Consider the following 7,755-nt stretch of genomic DNA (forward strand, 5'->3'; position numbering starts at 1 on the left):
ATATAGGATTCTTTGCATTGGCTTTTGTAGAAGTATACTTATGGACACAAATCTAAGACTTGGTGTGAAGTTTGATGATGAGGAAATGTCACGGATGTGTGATGTCAAATTTCTTGGAGACTGAATCAACCAGTACTTGTCAGCATACTAGTTTACTATATGATAAATGTGATGAAAATTCAAAGTCCAAAGCTTTTATTTATCTAGAGTCATTTTTAGTGGTCATATTCTTCTCCCATACTGAATGATGATGATTATATGATGTGTCTGCATGTATTCTAGAACCCAAACTGATGTCATGTTTTCTCTAATAGATACCCTGATGTCTCCTCAAGCCAAACTTGGGATCATTCTTCAGGACCGTGAAATTGGCAAACTGGACTTACCGGATGGAATCCCTGATGAACTTGAGTCTATTGTGAGGGAGAAATTTGGGCTTGATGGGAACTTTACCTTGCATTATAAGGATGCTGACTTTGGAGAGGAATATTTTTCTCTTACCTCAACAAGTGACACCAAGGACAAGGATACCATTAAGGTGGTTCACATTGTTGAACCTCCTACAGTTACTCTGACCTTTACTGATGGGTACTGACAGTTCCTTTGAAAGTGCATCAGTAGCCTCGCTCCCTAATTCTGAGACCTCTGTCCATCCTGCTAGCAGCAGCTGTTCCTCTGGATCGCAGGACACACTGATCACACTTTCATCACCTGAACAGGTTACTCACCGTACACAGTGTTGGCCCACTACATTTCCTGTACCTAATTTTGCTTACGACACAGAGCTTGTGCTGGCCTCAGGAAATGAAGTTTTCAAGAAGGATGGAATTCAGCTCAACTTTGCCACAATCCTTTGCCTCCAGACATCCTTGAGAAGCTGGCTGAAAGCATCTTACCCCACTAGTGCGCAGTTTAACCATGTTGCTGAGGCACTGATTCAGAAGCATCCTTGCCTTAAAGAACCAGGGTCATATAATGGATGCTACGCATGGCAACAAAGACTAAAACATAAAATGGCCAGCTATAGATCTAAATGGAGAGGGCTAGGATGCCCTGAGCTTGATGTGAACTCTCTCAGAAAGAAGCGAGCATAGAGCATGAGAAAGCCCCTGCAAAGAATATCCAAAAAAAAAGCCAAGAAGGGCAGGCAGAGGTGAACTATTTACCTCCTCACCCACAAGGAGAAACAGAAGGAACTTTGGAGCTCCTTGATGAAGTAAAGAAGAGGAACAACTGCCAGGTCATCAGTGAGAAAATGGCAAAGACTTTCTCCATTCGCAGGCAGGAAGTTGCACCACAAGCACCACAAATCTGTGACATAAGAGACCGATGGCCGGCTCTTTTCGATGCAACTCAGGTTAATATTGTTTTATAAAATGGTTTGCAGTATGTGCTATGTCAGTCAATTTACTACATGAACAAATTGCACCTTTTTATTTGTATTTTATACAGATAAATGAAGAATTCAGAAGGATCACCGCTGGTTGCCTTGAGAGAACATTCATGGCAAAACTGGACCAGTATACCCCAAAAATAATGGCACTGGTGTCCTCAAGAGGAGGAGATTCAGCACATAAAGAACATGCTGCTAGAGGTATAAATAAATGTAACAAGGTTCATTTCAAATAGAAAAAAAAATCACTTTATTTTTAGGAGGTGTTGATGGGTTAGTTAAATAAATATTTCAATCAATAAATCATAAATTCATCTTTTTAAAGATTGTTTCATTTTCTTGTATTATTTTATTTACAGGACCAGTCGGTAGAAAGTAGGAGAGAAGCTGCAATCCGTAGCCTAATCGTGTACCTGAGAGAACAGGAGGAGGATCTCTTTAAAGAACAGCTGCTAAGTAATCCAACACTTCAACTTCAAGGATTTAACCTGGGCAGTATTTAGGGGTGGCAGACTGAATGACTGGGTGCAACTGAATGATAGGAACCAAAATCAGGACCATCAGTGATATATTCAGGAAGTTTGGTGAAAAGTGAAAGTTTTCTACGTTTTATCAGAACTTTATGGGCAGCGTTTGTTTGTCAAAAGTATGTCATTAAAAATGTTTGTTTTGCTACTAAACAGCCATCCCCAAAGCCCACGTTAAATCCTGAAGTTAACCCAAGTGCAGATTCACTGTACATTATTCTTGTTTTTACATAAGACAAAAAACACTGATGTTGACTCTGATCTACTTATGCCAGAATGGTGATGAAGTGATGAAGATTGTTGTGAGCAGAGGGGCATCTGAACCAGCCAACGCAACAGTGGTGATTGAGGGAGCAGAAGTCCTGGATGGCCTGACTGTCCCAAGAGCATGTGCCTTGCTCATGGGACTAATGTATGCACTCAACCTGAGTTACCCAAAAGAGTTACCTGAAAAGCACTTTTGAGGTATTTCAAAAGATATTCCTTGAGCTGGATGCTCTGAGAGCAAGTCCCAAGGTAATGTCTCTAAAAGCTAAACTGCTGCACTGAAAATTAGGCTGCATTCTAATTTCACTGTTATGTTTAATGCAGTTTAATACAAGTCATTTCTTTGAAGGATCATTTTGAAGACTAGTTTGTCATTTTTTTTTTTTTTACTTTTGAGCTGTTAGCTGTCAATATTTAGACCTACATACATACGTACACATTTGATATATTCTGTGTTCTTTTTTGGAAGAAGTATGACTGCTATGTAAAATATGTTTCAATATTCTTCAGGAAGAAATATGTATAATATGTAATATTTGATTTCATGTCTTCATTTGGAGCTCCTCCATGTTTATTTGATGGTAAACAGTTGGACAAGTTGGCCATTATATGCAGTGGTGGAGTGAGTACACGACTTCAGTACTTGAGTAAGAGTACAAATCCTCCTTGTCAAATTTACTCCACTACAAGTAAAAGTAGCTCTGTCAAAATGTTACTCGAGTAAGAGTATGAAATCAATTTTCTACTCGAGTAAAGTACAAATCCTTAAAATCTGTACTCAAGTAAATTTACTCCGTTACTTTCCACCACTGATTATATGTAATAAACAAGTTTGACCATTAAACTGACTGAACTGTATTTATGTTCATAAAATTAACGTTATTGATAAAAAAAAACAATTGAGAAAACAATTTGAAATATTTGTGATGAGGAATGAAAAACAAATGAGCTGGAATAGCTTAAATTAATTATATTGACAACTTCATTGAACTTGAACCATTTTATTAAAATTGAGTTGGTTCACCTGAATTGAACTTGAACCATTTTATTAAAATGAAGTTGGTTCACCTTAATTAACTGTTTGCAGGATGAAGTAAATCATGTCGGTTGTCCTTAAATAACTTAGTTTCTAACATTAAAAGACTTGTTGGATTTACTGAAAGGTTTTAGTTGGAATTTCTTAAAAAGATTGACGCAAATTGTTACCTTCATTGAATTAAGCTGAGCCACTATATTTTTTTTAGAGTGTATAGAACAGAAATATAAAGTGCTTGTTGAATTGCACGTTGCTCTCCTGCCTAAGAATAAAAGATAAATGATGACAGAATTACAGACTTATGACATACTACAATAATGAATTAGCAGTTATAATTTGTGGCTACCCAACTATGTAAAAATGCAACATTATAACATACAATAGATAATAACACACAACAAATCAGCAGCAGTGGACAAGTTAAAAATGATCACAATCAGTGGCAACGGGTTTGATTTTCCAAAGTTGAAGATGCTTGGAAAATGAAGCAATAGTGGGTAGATCAGGCACTTGGTGCGGAGTTCCAAGAATTTGTCGCTCCGTAGGAAAAAGTTGCTTGACCAAAGGTCCTTCTCCTTAAAAGAACAGTGGGTTAGCACAGCAAATCAGAGACCTTTTCTCCAAAAATAACAGGTGGACGAGAGCTTGGATGACTCTGACCTATCTCGCTTATGGGCGGTACAAAGTCAAAGTCTTCTTTTGGAAGCCTCAGTCCTCCTGTGGGCGTCTCTTTCCCGAGTGAATGGTCTTATATGGTAGAAGCACATGCATGCAGAAGCCAACTTTTAACATACACTTGCATACTTGCACTTAAGTGCGTTCACACTGTGTACAAGCAGAACAGAGACACCTAGTGCCAAAAACGCAGAACTACAGCACACAGACTTCCCACAATGCCATTTTTCTTAAAGGGCCATGACGCACTTTCCGGAAACGATGGTCGCAACATTCAGATGAAGCACGGACGGCCGGAAGCCCCGCCCGGCACGCTATAGAGCGGTTTCAAATAAAAGAGGGACGGCCTGAGGGCAACCTGCTTCTTACGCACTTTGAAGAAAATTGAACAAGTGTGAGTAGTAAGTACGCAAACTCTCTGTACTCTTTGTACACGCTATTAAAACATTATAATTGTTAAATGGCTTTAAGTGACCTTTAAACGGCATACATTGAGCTAGCTTAAGTAGCACACGGCCTTCAACGTCAGAGGCTCATATTCAAAAAACTAAAGCAGACAGCAGGCTGAATTCTATATAGTTTGAAAGCATATTGACTGCGCTTTCCCTCCTTTTTTTGTTTTACAGAACTCCCTTCTATGGCAGGAGGCTGGTCCACCGGTCACACCTGTAATTGATTGCAGCAGCTACTAACAGTGAACATGGCCACCTTGTGCCATGCCATTCTGCGCATGCGTCAGAGGATCGTTTGAGCTCAGACTTCCCAAGACGAAGTTCGAGGGCGCCATGTTTTCACGGGAAGACAATGGAAGACGACGTGGACAGTCGTTTAACAAGGAAATTCATCGATGTGGAGCCATATGGGTAGGTCATATGCTTATCTGACTTGTTTTCTGTCACCTTTCCTGTTCCTGTTCAATGTTTACGTCAGTGTCATAATGTGACATACGCGACGTTAGCATTAGCTTACCTTTAGCCTGCCAGCCAGCTAGCTAGCTAGCTAGCTAGCTCGCTATCAACTGCGAGCTGTTTTCGGTTGCAGAACAGGAGATTTTTATGTTTATTAAATGTGTAAGGATTCGTCCCTTTTATATATGTTATGTGATTATTTTGGCAGCAGCAGTGTCCTCTAAGCCATGGGAACCGCGTGTAGCGCAAACATTTGTTGAAGTATGCTAGCGACCTGAGTCTTGTGGATACCGTCGGGGAGCGGGAGTTTTTGTTTGTGACAAGTATTCCATGGAAGTGAATTTTGGAACTTTAATTTCACCTATACACATACACCATCTCTAGACACCTGGGGTGAAGGACGCGCCACAGAGAGGCCGCCGCCGGGGTCAAGGTGGCCAACCCCTACAGAAGGTAACATTACAATATGTATATGGTTATTTGAATCTGGAAATGGCAGTTTAGCCTTTTAAGTTTTATTGATTTAAAGAGTTGGATAATGGAGTTCCTCAACGATATCCCGTTGTGAGGAAAAAAGAGTTTTGTTTAGGTTAGGTTTCAAGACACAGATGAAAAATGTGTATTAACCCGTAGATGCATAAGTGGGTCAAAAATGACCCAGTCAGGTTGTTTTCTTGAAATATCTTCATAATGAATTTTTTTTTATCATTTCATATTCCAGTTATTCCGAAAAAAAACATGTTTTCAATATAATACCATTCAAATTTTTAACTTAGCTTTTATACATTTCAAGAAATATGGACTCTTATGGAAGAGTGTAGGGTCCAGTCACTCATGCATCTTAGGGTTAAGAACTAAGTTGATTTTGAGTGTTTTGTTTAAAAAAAAAAAAAAAAAAAAAAAAACCCAACAAATATTGTCAAGCAGCTTTGTCGTTTGGACTACTAACCATTGTGATGATTTTAGATTTTGTAGTTGCCATAATTGAAATGATTTCTCCATCCATTTAACAGAATGCTGAAGGATGTTGACGCTCAAGAATTTGGTCCCAACAGCTTAGACAAGGTAAGATTACAGTACAGCTGTTGAATGACACCAACATGGTTTAGTTATTCATTCATTTTCTATGTCTCTTATCCTCACTAGGGTGGGGGTATGCTGGAGCCTGATTTGGGGCGAGAGGCGGGGTACACCCTGGACCGGTGGCCAGCCAATCCCAGGGCACATACAGTACATCCGGAAAGTATTCACAGCGCTTCACTTTTTCCACATTTTGTCAAGTTACAGCCTCATTCCCAATTGTATTAATTTAATCTCTTAGCTCAAAATACTCCATTATGACAATGTGAAAAAGGTTTTTTTTTTTACGTTTTTGAATTTATTAAAAATAGAAAACAAAAAAATCACATTTACATAAGTATTCACAGCCTTTGCCATGAAGCTCAAAATTGAGCTCAGGTGCATCTTTTTTCCACTGATCATCCTTGAGATAATAACTGTCTATATAAGGTCCCACAGTTGACTGTGCATGTCAGAGCACAAACGCCAAGCATGAAGTCAAAAGAACTGTCTGTAGACCTGCGAGACAGGATTGTCTTTAGGCACAAATCTGGGGAAGGATACAGAAACATTTCTGCTGCTTTGAAGGTCCCAATGAGCACAGTGGCCTCCATCCCTACAGTGAAGCATGGTGGTGGCAGCATCATGCTGTGGGGATGTTTTTCAGCAGCAGGAACTGGCAGACTAGTCAGGATAGAAGGAAAAATGAATGCAGCAATATATAGAGATATCCTGGATGAAAATATTGCTGCATTCATTTTTCCTTCTATCCTGGCTAGTCGAATAATGGGGGCCACTGTGCTCATTGGGACCTTCAAAGCAGCAGAAATGTTTCTGTATCCTTCCCCAGATTTGTGCCTCAAGACAATCCTGTCTCGCAGGTCTACAGACAGTTCTTTTGACTTCATGCTTGGCGTTTGTGCTCTGACATGCACAGTCAACTGTGGGACCTTATATAGACAGTTGTTATATTTCCAAATCATGTCCAATCAACTGAATTTACTGCAGGTGGACTCCAATTGAGTGTATAGTAGACACCAAATGTCCAGAAGGAGGCGTCTGGCACACTAGTGTGGGAAGTCCATACCTGCATGAGGAAAGTGGAAGTCAAAAAATAATCATTCTAATAATACGATTCCCAATTAAGGGAATAAATCCCAGGTCTTTGGTTTAGTTATGAAATGTTGAATTAATTTCACAGGTGCCTCAACCTGTGGCTGTGTTGTGTTTTTGTGCACCGCTATCTGGAAGTAAATACAGCTTTAGTACAAATGCAGTGAAGCTGTTCTGGTTTGAAATAATGTTTTGTAGAAGATGTGTTAAGATCATTTCATTCAAAGAAGGCCATCTTAAAAAAAATACTACACAATCATATTAGAAAAGTGGTGTAGGTGGTAGCTTAAATCATGTAAATATTACTTATAATTTGCTCCAAATAAAGTCAGGGAAAACTAGTTAAACAATCCTGAAAAGCGAGTACATTTATATGGATTTTGAAGTAGATTCAAAGGTAGTTTGGGGTCAAATTTACTAGCAAAGAGTATCTTTTTCATTCAAAAAAAGTAAATTTGACCAGAGTGTTTGCCAAGGAAAAGTTGCTTGGGAATTGTGCGTGCAAATTGTTACCTAGCTTTTCTCAAGTAAATGGCACTCCAAATTTTTTTCAGTGTACTGCCCAGTGGACCGCGACCTCCTCCAGCTGCTTTTGGGAGTTCTTTTGTCTCTGGACTGCTCCATGGTATGCCTTCTGCCCCCATCGCCTTGCTTTTCCTTTTTTGGACTGCACTAATGAATACAGATATTCTGGCTGCCACATGAATTACATGTGCAGCATTCTCCATCCATTTAACAGAATACTGAAGGATGTTGACGCTCAAGAATTTGGTCCCA

The 7,755-nt window shown here is 39.4% G+C and overlaps 1 long non-coding RNA gene across 1 annotated transcript; it reads left to right on the top strand.

Moving 5' to 3' along the window:
* The first annotated feature begins 4,160 nt into the window (after positions 1-4,160).
* On the top strand, positions 4,161-5,516 carry LOC144901197 (uncharacterized). Its single transcript, XR_013629347.1, has 3 exons — positions 4,161-4,299; positions 4,525-4,761; positions 5,191-5,516. It is a non-coding gene; the product is annotated as an uncharacterized LOC144901197 (long non-coding RNA).
* The last annotated feature ends 2,239 nt before the right edge of the window (positions 5,517-7,755 follow it).

This window comes from Doryrhamphus excisus, linkage group LG10 (genome assembly GCF_037039965.1).
Source record: "Doryrhamphus excisus strain RoL-2023G ecotype Guam linkage group LG10, RoL_Dexc_Guam_v1.1, whole genome shotgun sequence".
NCBI lineage: Eukaryota > Metazoa > Chordata > Actinopteri > Syngnathiformes > Syngnathidae > Doryrhamphus > Doryrhamphus excisus.